General features: G+C 33.0%; 1 long non-coding RNA gene across 1 annotated transcript; it reads right to left on the bottom strand.

Annotated features, from left to right (window-relative positions):
• Positions 1-1208: 1208 nt before the first annotated feature.
• On the bottom strand, positions 1209-1743 carry LOC142219418 (uncharacterized). The gene is made up of 3 exons (XR_012717565.1): positions 1595-1743; positions 1317-1502; positions 1209-1261 (listed from the first exon to the last, which is right to left on the bottom strand). It is a non-coding gene; the product is annotated as an uncharacterized LOC142219418 (long non-coding RNA).
• Between the last annotated feature and the right edge of the window lie 17696 nt (positions 1744-19439).

Raw genomic sequence — 19439 nt, 5'->3', positions numbered from 1 at the left:
TATATCTAAATCTGAACCGATTTTAACTAAATTTGGCACGAATAGGAATAATGCTAATTCTACTCCTTGTGCAAAATTTCAACCAAATTGGAGTAAAACTCTGGCTTCTGGGACCGTATTAGTTCATATCGGGCAAAAGATATATATGGGAGCTATATCTAAATCTGAACCGATTTCAATAAAATTGTGCACATTTGACTATACTACCAATTGTACTCCTAGTGCAAAATTTCAACCAAATTGGGGTAATACTCAGGCTTCTAGGACCGTATAGGTGCATATCGGGCGAAAGATATATATGGGAGCTATATCTAAATCTGAACCGATTTCTTCCAAAATCAATAGGGTTCTATTTTGACCCAAAACACATACTTGTGCCAAATTCGAAGTCGATTGGCCTTACTACCTAATCCCTTGGTTACAAAAATGTGTTCACGGACAGACGGACAGACGGACAGACGGACATGGCTATATCGACTCAGGAGCCCACCCTAAGCATTTTTGTCAAAGACACCATGTGGCTATCTCGTCTCCTTCTGGGTGTTGCAAACATAGGCACTAACTTATAATACCCTGTTCCACAGTGTGGCGCACACTGTGTCCGCTGCGGCAATAAATCTTTTTGGACCTGCTCTCCGATTTTGATGATTTTTGCACAGTTGGTTAAACTATATTACAAAGGTCATGTGTGTAAAATTTTATGCAAATATCTCCATTGGTTTTCTGTCCCGAGCAGCGCAAAGTTGACATATGTGAACAAGTCTCAAATAGGTTAGTTTTCTATGTCATATTTAAAGCATTGTTACTTATAAACTATACACCGGGTGTACCTTATAGAAATTTTTTTCACTTTAAATAGGCATCAAGCATTATGTAAGTTAAAAAAAAAATAAAAATTAAAAAAAACAACAAATTATTTTTTTTTTTATTTTGGGCCAAAAAAATAAACATTTATGATTTTCCGTTAAACTTTTAGTTGTGTGCGAAGCAGTGCGAAACATGGAGTCCTATACCAAATTAAAGCTGAGGGTCTCAGCTAACAGATTCAAAAAAAAATTGTGCCCATATTTGCCCGCGGCCAAAAAAACAATGGAGAACCAAAAAATTACAGTAAAAAATATGAGTTATGCGTTATTTTACGAGTGCATCAACAACTGTGCACTCTTTCTTTCGTTACAGCTTGTTGTTGTTTTGCCTGTGTACATGTCTATTACTATAAATAGTATATTTGTAAGATAATTGTGTATAAAGTGCTCGTACACTGAAATTAAAATCATAATCAGTTATTTTTTTTTTTTAAATAAATTTTTACATACCATAATGAAAACTTGAGCATGAGTTGGGCTCGAACTCCAGATGTTCGCACACCAGCCGCCAACTCTATCCACTGAGCTATTAAAGACGTTGGGATTGAATGAATAATAACGTCACTTATTATTACACGCAATGTGTAGAATCTTTTAAAATTGTAGCAGTTCTTGCAGTCATTCTAAAAATAGAACCTATGTTGATGTGCATTTTATTTTTGCAAAATTAGAAAATATAACGCTATATATATCAGTTATTATTTTTTTTTAAATAAATTTTTACATACCATAATGAAGCAGGAAGCGAGGAATAAAGACTATAAACGTTATAGGCTATATAACTCGCGCAAGACTGGGCGCTGTTCTACTAACGAAGACGTAATGCATCATTTGTTGATATCCTCCGACCCATACATCAATTCATTAAGAACGAAATTGAAGCTTAAAAAATTAGATTATCACGAAGATGTGAAAATGTTGTTAATAAATTTAATAGAGTGGACTGTACAATTTTTGTATGGGGGTTGTACGGGGACGGGTGTTACAGTGGGCTGATTTTCTTCATATTTTCAAAACAGCATTTAATAGATGCTATATGCATTTTTGCGAAAAATAAACATTCTAGTTATAAATTTACAGAAGATATGGCATTTTTGAAATATTATTTGTATGAGAAAGATATATACGGGAGCAATATCTAAATCTGAACCGATTTCAATAAAATTTGGCACACTAGACTATGCTACTCATTGTACTCCTAGTGCAAAATTTCAACCAAATTGGGGTAAAACTCTGGCTTCTAGGGCCGTATAAGTTCATATCGGACGAAAGATATATATGGGAGCTATATCTAAATCTGAACCGATTTCAATAAAATTTGGCACACTAGACTATGCTACTCATTGTACTCCTAGTGCAAAATTTCAACCAAATTGGGGTAAAACTCTGGCTTCTAGGGCCGTATAAGTTCATATCGGACGAAAGATATATATGGGAGCTATATCTAAATCTGAACCGATTTCAATAAAATTTGGCACACTAGACTATGCTACTCATTGTACTCCTAGTGCAAAATTTCAACCAAATTGGGGTAAAACTCTGGCTTCTAGGGCCGTATAAGTTCATATCGGACGAAAGATATATATGGGAGCTATATCTAAATCTGAACCGATTTCAATAAAATTTGGCACACTAGACTATGCTACTCATTGTACTCCTAGTGCAAAATTTCAACCAAATTGGGGTAAAACTCTGGCTTCTAGGGCCGTATAAGTTCATATCGGACGAAAGATATATATGGGAGCTATATCTAACTCTGAACCGATTTCAATAAAATTTGGCACACTAGACTATGCTACTAATTGTACTCCTAGTGCAAAATTTCAACCAAATTGGTGTAAAACTCTGGCTTCTAGGGCCGTATAAGTGCATATCGGACGAAAGATATATATGGGAGCTATATCTAAATCTGAACCGATTTTGTCGATACTTTGAAATTTTCTTAATTCTATTATATTAGGAACTCGTGCCAAATTTCATTACTCTCGTACAACTCCTTCTATTTTTGGCCGTCGAATGTATGGGAAGGACACACTGTGTGGCGCAGGGTATAAAAATCCACAAAATGATTTTGAATGACAGTAAAATGAAGTTGATCGAGATAGCAGAGGTCTTAAAGATATCAAAGGAACGTGCTGGTCATATCATTCATCAATATTTGGATATGCAAAATGGGCGCCGCGCGAGCTCACATTTGACCAAAAACAACAACGTGTTGATGATTCTGAGCGGTGTTTGCAGCTGTTAACTCGTAATACACCCCAGTTTTTCCCGAGTCAATATGTGACAATGGATGAAACATGGCTCCATCACTACACTCCTGAGTCCAATCGACAGTCGGCTGAGTGGACAGCGACCGGTGAACCGTCTCCGAAGCGTGGAAAGACTCAAAAGTCCGCTGGCAAAGTAATGGCCTCTGTTTTTTTGGGATGCGCATGGAATAATTTTTATCGATTATCTTGAGAAGGGAAAACCCATCAACAGTGACTATTATATGGCGTTATTGGAGCGTTTGAAGGTCGAAATCGCAGCAAAACGGCTCCATATGAAGACGAAAAAAGTGTTGTTCCACCAAGAAAACGCACCGTGCCACAAGTCATTGAGAACGATGGCAAAAATTCATGAATTGGGCTTCGAATTGCTTCCCCACCCACCGTATTCTCCAGATCTGGCCCTAGCGACTTTTTCTTGTTCTCAGACCTCAAAAGGATGATCGCAGGTAAAAAATTTGGCTGCAATGGAGAGGTGATCGCTGAAACTGAGGCCTATTTTGAAGCAAAACCGAAGGGGTACTACCAAAATGGTATCAAAAAATTGGAAGGTCGTTATAATCGTATCGCTCTTGAAGGGAACAAAAAAAATGTAGTACACCAATCAATGTGAAAAAGTTGTGAAACGTTATGGAAAGTATCAAGTAAATATATATGTATTATACCTTAAATTAAAGGTTGAGATCCCAGCTACAAATAAAGCTGAAGAACGTTAACATTTTTAGCAAAGAAACTCTCAAAAACGTCCTTATGGGTATATGGAGCTCAATTCCCGTAAATTTGACCAAAATCGTAGCCCACTTAATGCCAAAGATACTCCAAGCTGTAACAAACGCTAATGGATAACATACAAAATATTAAAAACTTGTCATATTTAGTATTTAAACCACAAAATTTCATTTAATTTTGGTGTACAAATTTTTATTTTGCTATGCGAAATTAACGATTTTTTGTTTTCGTTATTTTTTTCATCAAAACCGACATAAATCCGAAATAATTTTCATCGTATTTTGTAGCTGGGATCTCTAGCTTTAATTTAAGATATAATACATATATATATTTACTTGATACTTTCCATAGCGTTTCATAATTTATTTCACATTGATTGGTGTACAACTTTTTTTTGCTCACTGTAACATATATTCTGGGTCGTGGTGAAATTCTGAGTCGATCTAAGCATGTCCGTCCGTCGGTCCGTCTGTCTGAAATCACGCTAACTTCCGAACGAAACAAGCTATCGACTTGAAACTTGGCACAAGTAGTTGTTATTGATGTAGGTCGGATGGTATTGAAAATGGGCCATATTGGACCACTTTTACATATAGCCCCCTTATAAACCGACGCTCAGATTTGGCTTGCGGAGCCTCTTGGAGGAGCAAAATTCATCCGATCCGGTTTAAATTTGGTACATGGTGTTTTTATATGGTCTCTAACAACCATGCAAAAATTGGTTCAAATAGGTCCATAATTATATATAGCCCCCATATAAACCGATCCCCAGATTTGGCTTGCGGAGAGTCTAAGAGAAGCAAAATTTATCCGATCCGGCTGAAATTTGGTACATGGTGCTAGTACGAGTATATAGTTTTCAACAAACATGCAAAAATTGGTCCAAATCAGTCCATAATTATATATAGTCCCCATATAAACCGATACCCAGATTTGGCTTGCGGAGCCTCTAAGAAGAAGCATTTAAACCGATCCCCAAATTTAACCTCCGGAGCTATTGGAGGAGCAAAATTCATCCGACCAGGTTGAAATTTGGCACGTGGTGAAATTTGGTATATTGCGCATATGACCGCTAACAACCATGCCAAAAAAATTTTATTTCAATAGAAATTTTTGTCAAAATTTTATTTCTATAGAAAATTTTGTCAAACTGAATTATTTACGTATTTAATCGACCTTTTTTGTTTAATACATACCCCGTATGGACTACCTTACAATTGAGAAGACGGTGTTAAAAAGTTTTAAGATACCTTGGCATCGACAAGTGTTACCGCAACCCAAGTGTTGTTCCACCAAGACAACGCACCGTGCCACAAGTCATTTAGAACGATGGCAAAAATTCATGAATTGGGCTTCGAATTGCTTCCCCACCCACCGTATTCTCCAGATCTGGCCCCCAGCGACTTTTTATTGTTCTCAGACCTCAAAAGGATGCTTGCAGGGAAAAAATATGGCTGCAATGAATAGGTGATCCCTGAAACTGAGGCCTATTTTGAGGCAAAACCGAAGGAGTACTACCAAAATGGTATCAAAAAGTTGGAAGGTCGTTATAATCGTTGTATCGCTCTTGAAGGGAACTATGTTGAATAATAAAAACGTATTTTGACAAAAAAAAATGTTTTTCTTTGTTAGACCGGGGACTTATCAGCCAACCTGTTAATTCGATTGTGGATGACAGTCTTTAGTACAAGTTTCTATGCAATCCATGGTGGAGGGTACATAAGATTCGGCCTGGCCGAACTTACGGCCGTATATTCTTGTTGCTGGTTGTTTTTCTTTAATCATTGTTGTTGTTTTTTTTTTTACTTCAGCTTAAAACCATGCATTTTCTTTTGCCACCGTCAAATCATCTCCTTGAGTGCAGTTGGCTGGGTTTATTTTGAGCCTGCTTCCTCTTTTTTCATTTGTTTTGTTATTGTTGTTTTTTTTTCTCTTTAATTATTGTTGTTTTTTTTTTTAAGAGAAAAGAGATATGTTTGTACGAATTTATTTCGGCATAAGCCGGCTATCATGTAAAACCTTTTTTCGGAAGGTTCAAGTGTGGTTCACTTTTGGGTTTAGTGAACTGCCTGAATTTATTCTGATAATTGGTTGATAGTTTTGCTGCAAGTAGAGGATGCTGATGAGGAATGTGGTAATTCCGAAACGTGCGTCCATCCAACCATCTTGCAGTCTATAGAGCTTTGCCCAAATAAATTTGACAAACATTATTTTCCCCTGTTGGTTATGCTACACTTGTAGCTTAGTCAATGCATGGTTTTAAGCTGAAATAAAAAAACAACAACAATAAATAAAATTTTGACAAAATTTTCTATACAAATAAAATATTGACAAAATTTTTTATAGAAATAAAATTTTGACAAAATTTTCTATAGAAATTAAATTTTGACAAAATTTCCCATAGAAATAAAATTTTTACAAAATTTTCTATAGAAATAAAATATTGACAAAATTTCCCATAGAAATAAAATTTTGACAGAATTTTTTTTTAGAAATAAAGTTTTGACAAAATTTTGTATAGAAAAAACAATTTTGAAAAAATTTTCAATAGAAATAAAAATTTGACAAAATTTTTTATAGAAATGAAATTTTGACAAAATTTTCTATGGAAATAAATATTTGACAAAATTTTCTATGGAAATAAAAATTTGACAACATTTAAACTTTTGATATAATTTTCAAAAGAAATAAAATTTTGACAAAATTTTCTATAGACATAAAATTTTGACAAAGTTTTCCATAGAAAAAAAAAATGACAAAATTTTCTATAGAAATAACATCTTTAAATTTTTATTCCGTCTACCCAATGGTAGCGAGTAACAAATTAAATATACTGTTGGGTAGGTTAGACGAATTTGGAACAGCATCGATCATAGCATCCATCTATAGAAATACAATTTTGACAAAATTTTCTAAACTGTAAGAAGAAATAAAATTTTAAAAAAATTTCTATAGAAATAAAATTTTGACAAAATTTTCTATTGAAATAAAATTTTGACAAAATTTTCTATAGACATAAAATTTAAAAAACAAAAATCTATAGAAATAAAATGTTGACAAAATTTTCTATAGACATAACATTTTGACAAAATTTTCTATAGAAATAAAATTTTGACAAAATTTTCTATAGAAATAAAATTTTGACAAAATTTTCTATAGAAATAAAATTTTGATATAATTTTCTATAAAAATAAAATTTTGACAAAATTTTCTATAGAAATAATTTTTTGATAAAATTTTCTATAGAAATAAAAATTTGACAAAGTTTTCTATAGAAATAAAATTTTGACAAAATTTTCTATAGAAATAAATTTTTGACAAAATTTTCTATAAAAATAATATTTTGACAAAATTTTCTATAGAAATAAAGTTTTGACAAAATTTTCTATAGAAATAAATTTTTGATACAATTTTCTATAGAAATAAAAATTTGACAAAGTTTTCTATAGAAATAAAATTTTGACAAAATTTTCTATAGAAATAAATTTTTGACAAAATTTTCTATAGAAATAAATTTTTGACAAAATTTTCTATATAAATAAATTTTTGACAAAATTTTCTACAGAAATAAAATTTTGACAAAATTTTCTATAGAAATAAAATTTTGATATAATTTTCTATAAAAATAAAATTTTGACAAAATTTTCTATAGAAATAAATTTTTGATAAAATTTTCTATAGAAATAAAAATTTGACAAAGTTTTCTATAGAAATAAAATTTTGACAAAATTTTCTATAGAAATAAATTTTTGACAAAATTTTCTATAGAAATAAATTTTTAATTATACAATTATTATTCGAGCTTTATGGACAGATATAGATTAAGGAACATGGTTAATAGAGCCATTGAAAAGAAAACGCCAGATACAAATCTATACACGCCTGGACTGTACATGTTTCGGTTCGGGCGAATGAACCTTTCCACAGCCTTTAGTATAGATCTGGCTGGGAGAGATAACTCAATTTTGGGCCCTTTATGCTAACTCCTTATGGAGAAAACATTTGGAAAATTTCCTCTTACAAATTGAATCATCTTTTCTCCCACTGTACATCATCTTTTCATATAACTTACAAGTCCCTTAATCTTATTTTTATTTCGTTTTGTTACATAGTAATGCAACAACACGAAATTTATTTTTAGAAAGCTAATTTGTTAGAATTCACCTAAGTGGTGAACAGTCGAACAATGCTTATTGTTTCTACAGTCAACTACAACATATATGTATAGATTTGTATCTGGCGTTTTCTTTTCAATGGCTCTATTAACCATGTTCCTTAATCTATATCTGTCCATAAAGCTCGAATAATAATTGTATAATTAGATATAATGCATTTGGACGTCAATTGCCTGTTTCGGTATCAGGCTAACATGTAATATAAGAAATAAATTTTTGACAAAATTTTCTATATAAATAAATTTTTGACAAAATTTTCTATAGAAATAAAATTTTGACAAAATTTTCTATAGAAATAAAATTTTGATATAATTTTCTATAAAAATAAAATTTTGACAAAATTTTCTATAGAAATAAATTGTTGATAAAATTTTCTATAGAAATAAAATTTTGACAAAATTTTCTATAGAAATAAATTTTTGACAAAATTTTCTGTAGAAATAAATTTTTGACAAAATTTTCTATAGAAATAAAATTTTGACACAATTTTCCATAGAAATAAAATTTTGACAAAATTTTCTATAGAAATAAAATTTTGACAAAATTTTCTATACAAATGAAATTTTGGCAAAATTTTCTATAGAAATAAATTTTTTACAAAATTTTCTAAAGAAATAAAATTTTGACATTTTCCATAGAAATAAAACTTTAACAAAATGCATTTTAAAAACCAAAAGACTGACAAAACAACAAAAACAGCGAAATAAAATTTTGGCAAACATTTCTATCTATCTTTGTCGTTTTCTGTTCGTTTCTCCGAATATTCAATTGAATGTGATTTGTCTCTCAAGCAGAGTACCATTTGCTCTCATTTGACTCTCTCACTGTGTTATGTTGATGTATTTCGTTGTATACTCTCGTTGCCATCTTTATCACTTTCTCTACACTATCTCGTTCTATCTGAAATTTGCAGTTCCCATATTTCCAACCGATCGTTCTCGATTTGGGCAATTACGACATTCGATAAATCTACTTTGAAATACACTTCAAACTTGCCTCTTACCTTGCATTCAGTGGGACTGACGGAGGCGTTTGGCTCGCTGAACTTAACTCTTTCCTGTTTATTTAAAAAACAAACAAAATCTTTCCGTTCGCATTCAATTCATCCGACTAATGTTTGTATCATTCAACTATTATCTAGGATGGGATAATTAAACCACATCCACCTCCTTTTTTGAGTATCCAGTTCTTACTTTTCATACTCTTATCGAAGTAACCTTTGGTATTAACTCCTTTTGCTATACACACTTTTTTGTTTTTCCCATACAATGTCGTGCAATGATTCCTTCACTTAGTCAAATGAAAACGAAATCTGCAACATGGACAGGAACATGGATAGTTGAGGATGTACGAAGCAATGTCTTGCAGCAAACAATTTGTAAATGTCAGCTACTATTGGAAATTTTCGATTTTGCAGCAACAGATAATTTATTAGGGGTACACTGTGATGATATCGTGGCATTGAGTTGGATCCACATTAGCCAAATCTTGCAAATTCTCGATAAAACCCAAATCGAAGTTATATTGAATTTATGAGGAAATACTATCCAATGACGGACATTATGTTTATCAATAAGTCCACTGATAAAACCTGAATGTATACACGCCAAGAAAAAAATGTTTGAAAAACGAACATCAAAAACGTTGTTCTTTTGATAAAGTTTTTTGAACTTCTTCGAAATTTTCACACTTTTATCACTAAAAACTTTTTTTTCTTTTATAATATGTTTATATTTGCAATACAAAAACTAATTTTGTTCTAAAATCATAGTCCATTTCGTTTATAGGAAGCATTGTTAAGTCTAAAGTAATAAGACACATTCAGAGAATGAAGCCGACCCATTTTTGTCGGCGGCGGCGGCGGACACTAAATTTTTGCCTCCGGCGGCGGCGGCTTGACGGCTAAGCCGATATAAATTTGTTCAAAATTTTTTATAAAGGGCGATACGGTCAAAATTTGGTCAAGGGAAAACGCGTGTAAATCGGTGAAATCGTTTATTAAAAAAAAAAAAAACAAATTAAATTTCTTTTTCACGTTCAATTAGTATAAAATTCAGGAAAAATATTCAGTTAGGCTTTCGCTTTTCTAAATCCGAATTGCCGGGCCTCACGCTTGACACCTGCCATCAGATTTTGTACAGCCACCTTGTCCACCTTCTTCGCCGCAGAAAGCCAGTTTGCCTTGAACTGCTGCTCGTCCTTAGCAGTTTTTTGGTCTTCTTTAGGTTCCGCTTGACAATAGCCCAGTATTTCTCAATTGGGCGGAGCTCTGGCGTGTTGGGAGGGTTCTTGTCCTTGGAAACCACCTGTACGTTATTGGCGGCGTACCACTCCATGGCCTTTTTACCGTAATGGCAAGATGCCAAATCCGGCCAAAACAGTACGGAACAACCGTGTTTCTTCAGGAAAGGCAGAAGACGTTTATTCAAACGCTCTTTCACGTAAATTTCTTGGTTGACAGTCCCGGAAGCTATGAAAATGCTGCTTTTTCAAGCCACAGGTACAGATGGCTTACCAAACCAGATATTTCTTTGCGAACTTTGACAGTTTTATGTGCTTGAAAATATCTGCTACCTTTCCCCTTCCTCTTGCCGTATAAAACTCCTGTCCCGGAAGCTGCTTGTAGTCGGCTTTGACGTAGGTTTCGTCGTCCATTACCACGCAGTCAAACTTTGTCAGCATCGTCGTGTACAGCCTCCGGGATCGCGCTTTGGCCGTCGTATTTTGTTTATCATCGCGATTTGGAGTCACTACCTTCTTGTAAGTCGATAGTCCGGCTCGTTTTTTGGCTCGATGCACGGTTGTAGACGATACACCCAGCTTATTTGCAGCATCTGGGAGAGAGAGGTTAGAGTTTCGCTTGAAACTACCGGCAACTCTCTTTGTCGTCTCGGCGGCTTCCGGTTTTCGATTTCCCCCCGATCCAGACTTCCTGGCTGTCGACAAACGTTCCCCAAACACTTTAATTACATTTGTAACAGTTGATTTGGCAACTTTTAGCGATTTTGCCAGCTTTGCGTGCGAGTAGCTCGGATTTTCGCGATGCGCGAGCAAAATTTTGATACGCTGCTCTTCTTGCTTGGACGGCATTTTGACAACTGAAGAGTGAATTCCAAAAACAAAATAGTAGCAACATTCTACACACACACCTTCAAAATGAGGGGTGTTCAGGTTTTTTAAATGCAAAATTGAAAGAAATACGTCAAGTTTATATTGACCAAATTTTGACCGTATTGCGAACTTTGACAGTTAGACTTTCCTTACTTGTTTTTTACTAACATAGTGTTCCATCCCAGGGCATTAGCCGACTTAAATTTTAAGTCTATAAAATAAAAATTCTGTCCAGATCGAGTGATATTTAAATGTATGGATTTGGGACAAACCTTTATATATAGCACCCAACACATTTGACGGATTTGATATAGTATCGAAAATGTGGATCTAAAAATTGGTGCAGGGTATAGTCGGCCCCGCCCAACTTTAGACTTTCCTTACTAAATAGTTTTCTTTGTTTTGTATCCCGACCGCACAGTTTTTAGGTTTTAGGCTTCGAAATCTTTTGTGGAAATTATGCAATTCAATCTGAAAACGTACGGACATTTTCAGGACCATCTGGAACGAAAATATATTTTCCTTCAGATTTCATGCAAAATACGCATTGTTTGTTTCTTTGAATTCTTTTGTGTCCCTTATGAAGAGGCCGCTTTTTATAGGTGGTTTCACATATTGTGTAACTTGTTTGCAATAACAACCCAAACAGAAGATATTAGGGTGCCTCAAGAATACCCCTAATACCAAACGAAATCAACTGAATAGAAGTCGAACGAAACGCTATCAACGATGTTACGAGGTAATGGCTGACTTTACAAGCTTTAGACATTGATGCACATTTGCTATTTTTTATTGCCACGCCAATGTTGTAAAACCACCACAATGAACAACCACATGGACCAGTTAACCACCCACTTATCTATCCTTCAGTATGCAGTATTAAAAGAAGAAGAGATTGTTTCACGGATGTCCAAAAATGAATGACACGCTATTTTGTGGTATTACCCGCAGTGGATTTTTATTTCAGTGTGTTTCGCTTGCTCTATTTGCCCATATCTTTCCGAAGGAGACATAAAAACTTAGTTGTCTACTTTAATGTGTACAGGTGTCTGTCTGTCTGTCTGTCTATTTGGCTTTGTGTTCGCTTGTCCATCCATCTGGATTTTTGTAGCACTTTTTGTAGCATTCACCATTTACTCCTTTTCGGTCTGTGTGAATCGGTTGTAGTTAAAATCGTAAAATGTTGTTTTAGTTGTTTTGTATTTTAGTTTTATCATGAATTCACTTAAGGTGGATAAGTTGTAAGTGTCCATAGAAAATGTCCATGTGGTCAATCCTAGAGGAGATTTCAAAATCGAATTTCTTTGGGAAGTTTTAATATTTAAGCGATATGACAGAAGCAATTTAGAAGATGACTTAAACGATTCTATTTCTTTTTTTCCTTCATAGAGTTCACCCTTCTATGTGTAGTAAGAAGGGTGACATATAATAATTATTGCAAAAGTAATAATTTGGAGTAGGGTTACTTTACTTGTATGTCGGCTATATAAGAAGCTGAAGCCAGAGAAGGAATACGTTCATCTCAAACATGTTTCAAGAGTAAAATGTTCTTCAATTCAAAAACAACAAAGTATGACAAACGGATAGAACTTTGACAAAATTTTTCATAGAAATAAAATTTTGACAAATTTTCTATAGAAATAAAATTTTGACTAAATTTGCTATAAAAATAAAATTTTGAGAAAAGTTTCTATAGAAATAAAATTTTGACTAAATTTACCATAGAAACAAAAATTTGACTAAATTTTCTATAGAAATAAAATGTTGAAACAATTTTCTATAGAAATAAAATTTTGACAAAATTTTCTATAGGTTAGGTTAGGTTATGTGGCAGCCCGATATTTCAGGCTCACTTAGACTATTCAATCCATTGTGATACCACATTGGTGAACTTCTATAGAAATAAAAGTTTGACAAAATTTTCTATAGAAATAAAATTTTGCAATTTTGACACAATTTTCTTTAGAGATAAAATTTTGACAGAAATAAAATGTTGACAAAATTTTCTATAGCAATAAAATTTTGATCAAATAGAAATACAATTTTGTACATATAGAAGATTATAAAAATAAAATTTTGTGCACAATTTTCTATGGAAATAAAATCTTGACAAAATTTTCTATAGAAATAAAATTTTCACAAAAATTTCTATAGAAATAAAATTTTGACAAAATTTTCTATAGAAATAAAATTGTGACAAAAATTTCTATAGAAATAACATTTTGACAAAATTTCCTATAGAAATAAAATTTTAAAAAATTTTCTATAGAAATAAAATTTTAAAAAATTTTCTATAGAAATAAAATGTTGTGCAAAATTTTCTATAGAAATAAAATTTTGTGAAAAATTTTCTATAGAAATAAAATTTTGACAAAATTTTTTATAGAAATAAAATTTTGACAAAATTTTCTATAGAAATAAAATTTTCTATAAAAATAAAATTTTGACAAAAATCTCTGTAGAAATAAAATTTTGACAAAATTTTCTATAAAAATAAAATCTTAACAAAATTTTCTATAGAAACAAAATTTTTACAAAATTTTTTTATAGAAAGGTAATTTTGACAAAATTTTCTTTAGAAATAAAATTTTGACAAAATTTTCTAGAGAAATAAAATTTTGACAAAATTTTCTAGAGAAATAAAATTTTGAAAAAAGATTCTATAGAAATAAAAATTTTAGTAAATTTTCTATAGAAATAAAATTTTGAAAAAAGTTTCTATAGAAATAAAATTTTGACAAAATTTTCTATAGCAATAAAATATTGATAAAATAGAAATACAATTTTGTACAAAATCTTCAATAAAAATAAATTTTTGTGCAAAATTTTCTATGGAAATAAAATGTTGACGAAATTTTCTATAGAAATAAAATTTTCACAAAATTTTCTATAGAAATAACATTTTGACAACAATTTTTATAGAAATAAAATTTTGACAAAATTTTCTATAGAAATAAAATCTTAACAAATTTTTCTATAGAAATAAAATTTTTGTTGTTGTTTTTTGATTTCAGCATAAAACCATGCATTGACTAAACTACAAGTGTAGTTTAACCAACAGAGGAAAAGAATGTTTGTCAAATTTATTTGGGCAAAGCCCTATAGACTGCAAAATGGTTGGATGGACGAACGTTTCGGAATTACCACATTCCTCATCAGCATCCTCTACTTGCAGCAAAACTATCAACCAATTATTAGAATAAATTCAAGCAGTTCATTAAACCCAACAATGAACCACACTTGAACCTTCCGAAAACATGTTCTACATGATAGACGGCTTATGCCGAAATAAATTCGTACAAACATATCTCTTTTCCGTTGCCACCGTCAAATCAGTCTTTTAAAGCAAAACTGAAATTTCGCTTTGAGGTCAATGTTCGTGCTTCAGTTAGATTCTGTTGGGGCCGATTTTCATAGGGCTGATATTCATTATGAAACGTCATAATGAATATCAGCCACTGAGTTGACGGTGGCAAATCATCGATTTAAGTGCAATAAACCCAGCAACTGCACTTAAATCGATGAGTTGACAAATTTATTTCGGCATAAGCCGGCTATCATGTAAAACCTTTTTTCGGAGGGTTCAAGTGTGTTTCATTGTTGGGTTTAATGAACTGCCTGAATTTATTCTGATAATTGGTTGATAGTTTTGCTGCAAGTAGAGGATGCTGATGAGGAATGTGGTAATTCCGAAACGTGCGTCCATCCAACCATCTTGCAGTCTATAGGGCTTTGTCCAAATAAATTTGACAAACATAACTTTCCTCTGTTAGTTAAGCTACACTTGTAGTTTAGTCGATGCATAGTTTTAAACTGAAATAAAAAAAAAAAAAAAAAAAAAAAACAACAACAATGATTAAAGAACAAAACCAACAATAACAAAACAAAACAAATAAAATTTTTACAAAATTTTCTATAGAAAGATAAGTTTGTCAAAATTTTCTTTAGAAATAAAATTTTGACAAAATTTCCTAGAGAAATAAAATTTTAAAAAATTTTCTATAGAAATAAAAATTTTACTAAATTTTCTATAGAAATAAAATTTTGAAAGAAGTTTCTATAGAAATAAAATTTTGACAAAAATTTCTATAGAAATAAAATTTTCACAAAATTTTCTAAAGAAATAAAACTTTGACAAAAATGTCTATAGAAAGAACATTTTGACAAAATTTTCTATAGAAATAAAATCTTAACAAATTTTTCTATAGAAATAAAATGTTGTGAAAATTTTTCTTTAGAAATAAAATGTTGACAAAATTTTCTATAGAAATAAAATGTTCACAAAAATTTCTATAGAAATAAAATTTTGACAAAAATTTCTATAGAAATAAAATTTTGACAAAATTTTCTATAGAAATAAAATCTTAACAAAATATTCTATATAAATAAAATTTTTACAAAATTTTCTATAGAAAGATAACTTTGACAAAATTTTCTTTGGAAATAAAATTTTGACAAAATTTTCTAGAGAAATAAAATTTTGAAAAATTTTCTATAGAAATAACATTTTGACAAAATTTTCTATAGAAATAAAGATTTTACTAAATTATCTATAGAAATAAAATTTTGAAAAAAGTTCCTATAGAAATAAAATTTTCTATAGAAATAAAATTTTGACAATATTTTCTATAGAATTAAAATTGTGACCAAATTTTCTAGAGAAATAAAATTTTGACAAAAATTTCTATAGAAATAAAATTTTGACAAAATTTCTAAAGAAATAACATTTTGTGAAAATTTTTCTATAGCAATAAAATGTTGTGTAACATTTTCTATAGAAACAAAATGTTGTGCATACTGTTCTATAGAAATAAAATTTTGTGTAACATTTTCTATAGAAACAAAATGTTGTGCAAACTGTTCTATAGAAATAAAATTTTGTGAAAATTTTTCTATAGAAATAAAATTTTGACAAAATTTCTATAGAAGTAAAATTTTGACAAAATTTCTATAGAAATAAAATTTTGTGAAAATTTTTCTATAGAAATAAAATTTTCACAAAATTTTTTGCAGAAATAACATCTTGACAACATTTTCTATAGAAATAAAATTTGGACAAAATTTTCTATAGAAATAAAATGTTGACAAAATTTTCTATAGAAATAAAATTTTGACAAAATTTTCTATAGAAATAAAATGTAGCAAAATAAGATTTTTCTGTTTCGTAAAAATGTCTCCAAATGTTGGTAGATTATTTTTGGCTCAAGTGGCTTGTAGAATATAACCCCGACAATCTTGGTGTAATTACTGGTCGTAACCATTTCGTCGTTGATACTAACATTCAACTTCCTGCGTACTTCGACCGTCCCTGTAGTGAATAACAGGTTGGCTGATAAGTCCCCGGTCTGACACATAGATGGCGTCGCTAGTATTAAATGCATATTATTTTTATATAGTACCAAACTTCAAATGATTCGTGTCAAAATTTGACGTCTGTATTAGTTAGTGAGATAGAGCGTCTTTTGTGAAGCAACTTTTGTTATTGGGAAAAAAATGGAAAAAAAGGAATTTCGTTTCGTTTTGATAAAATACTGTTTTCTGAAGGGAAAACATACGATGGAAGCAAAAACTTGGCTTGATAATGAGTTTCCGGACTCTGCCCCAGGGAAATCAACAATAATTGATTGGTATGCAAAATTCAAGCGTGGTGAAATGAGCATGGAGCACGGTGAACGCAGTGGACGCTCGAAAGAGGTGGTTACCGATGAAAACATCAAAAAAATCCACAAAATAATTTTGAATGACCGTAAAATGAAGTTAATCGAGATAGCAGAGGCCTTAAAGATATCAAAGGAACGTGTTGGTCATATTATTCATCAATATTCGGATATGTGGAAGCTCTGTGCAAAATGGGTGCCGCGCGAGCTCACATTTGACCAAGAACAACAACGTGTTGATGATTCTGAGCGGTGTTTGCAGCTGTTAACTCGTAATACACCCGAGTTTTTCCGTCGATATGTGACAATGGATGAAACATGGCTCCATCACTACACACCTGAGTCCAATCGACAGCCGGCTGAGTGGAAAGACTCAAAAGTCCGCTGGCAAAGTGATGGCCTCTGTTTTTTGAGATGCGCATGGAATAATTTTTATCGATTATCTTGAGAAGGGAAAAACCATCAACAGTGACTATTATATGGCGTTATTGGAGCGTTTGAAGGTCGAAATCTCGGCAAAACGGCCCCATATGAAGAAGAAAAAAGTGTTGTTCCACCAAGACAATGCACCGTGCCACAAGTCATTGAGAACGATGGCAAAAATTCATGAATTGGGCTTCGAATTGCTTCCCCACCCACCGTATTATCCAGATCTGGCCCTCAGCGACTTTTTCTTGTCCTCAGACCTCAAAAGGATGCTCGCAGGGAAAAAATTTGGCTGCAATGAAGAGGTGATCGCCGAAACTGAGGCCTATTTTGAGGCAAAACCGAAGGAGTACTACCAAAATGGTATCAAAAAATTGGAAGGTCGTTATAATCGTTGTATCGCTCTGGAAGGGAACTATGTTGAATAATAAAAACGGATTTTGGCAAAAAAAAATGTGTTTTTCTTTGTTAGACCGGGGACTTATCAGCCAACCTGTTATGCACTTAGTGCTTTTGAAACATTTCATTATGGTCCGGACTGTTGCCTGTGTTGTTGTTTTCCAGGGTCCTACTTCATTTAGGATTTTAGATTCAATTTCATGGGATCCTATTCATAGCGACATTTTCTTCTATGGGCTGAGTCCAATATGGACTAAAGCGACTTCAAAGTGGACGGTCGTTGGCCGATGCTTAGGACTAATTGCTATGAACAGAGTCCAAAGAGGGCAAACGCGGGGTTTACAACTTTCTCGTATGGACAGGGTCCAAAGTGGGCTAACGCAAATAAAAACTTTTTTATATGGTTCTATTTTAACAAGGCTTTTTTGTACTCAGTAACACATATCAGATTTTTTCCATTATTTAGGGTTCATTTTCACACAGTCTTTTAAATAAAAACTGCAAATAAAGGGTGATACGGTCAAAATTTGGTCAAGGGAAAACGCGTGTAAATCGGTGAAATCGTTTATTTAAAAAATCAAATTAAATTTCTTTTTCAAGTTCAATTAGTATAAAATTCAGAAAAAATATTCAGTTAGGCTTTCGCTTTTCCAAATCCGAATTGCCGGGCCTCACGCTTGACACCTGCCATCAGATTTTGTACAGCCACCTTGTCCACCTTCTTCGCCGCAGAAAGCCAGTTTGCCTTGAACTGCAGCTCGTCCTTAGCAGTTTTTTTGGTCTTCTTTAGGTTCCGCTTGACAATAGCCCAGTATTTCTCAATTGGGCGGAGCTCTGGCGTGTTGGGAGGGTTCTTGTCCTTGGGAACCACCTGCACGTTTTTGGAGGCGTACCACTCCATGGCCTTTTCACCGTAAGGGCAAGATGCCAAATCCGGCCAAAACAGTACGGAACAACCGTGTTTCTTCAAGAAAGGCAGCAGACGTTTATTCAAACATTCTTTCACGTAAATTTCTTGGTTGACAGTCCCGGAAGCTATGAAAATGCTGCTTTTCAAGCCACAGGTACAGATGGCTTGCCAAACCAGATATTTCTTTGCGAACTTTGACAGTTTTATGTGCTTGAAAATATCTGCTACCTTTCCCCTTCCTTTTGCCGTATAAAACTACTGTCCCGGAAGCTGCTTGTAGTCGGCTTTGACGTAGGTTAGGTTTGGTTAGGTTATGTGGCAGCCCGATGTATCAGGCTCACTTAGACTATTCAGTCCATTGTGATACCACAGTGGTGAACTTCTCTCTTATCACTGAGTGCTGCCCGATTCCATGTTAAGCTCAATGACAAGGGACCTCCTTTTTATAGCCGAGTCCGAACGGCGTTCCACATTGCAGTGAAACCAATTAGAGAAGCTTTGAAACCCTCAGAAATGTCACCAGCATTACTGAGGTGGGATAATCCACCGCTGAAAAACTTTTTGGTGATCGGTCGTTGCAGGAATCGAACCCACGACCTTGTGTATGCAAGGCGGGCATGCTAACCATTGCACCACGGTGGCTCCCCCGGCTTTGACGTAGGTTTCGTCGTCCATTGCCACGCAGTCAAATTTCGTCAGCATCGTCGTGTACAGCTTCCGGGATCGCGCTTTGGCCGTCGTATTTTTTTATCATCGCGATTTGGAGTCACTACCTTCTTGTAAGTCGATAGTCCGGCTCGTTTTTTGGCTTGATGCACGGTTGTAGACGATACACCCAGCTTATTTGCGGCATCTCGGAGAGAGAGGCTAGGGTTTCGCTTGAAACTACCGGCAAC

This window comes from Haematobia irritans, chromosome 1, assembly GCF_050003625.1.
Source record: "Haematobia irritans isolate KBUSLIRL chromosome 1, ASM5000362v1, whole genome shotgun sequence".
Classification (NCBI taxonomy): Eukaryota; Metazoa; Arthropoda; class Insecta; order Diptera; family Muscidae; genus Haematobia; species Haematobia irritans.
Note: the sequence above shows the minus strand (reverse complement) of the source record. Positions and strands in the feature narration are given on the sequence as shown.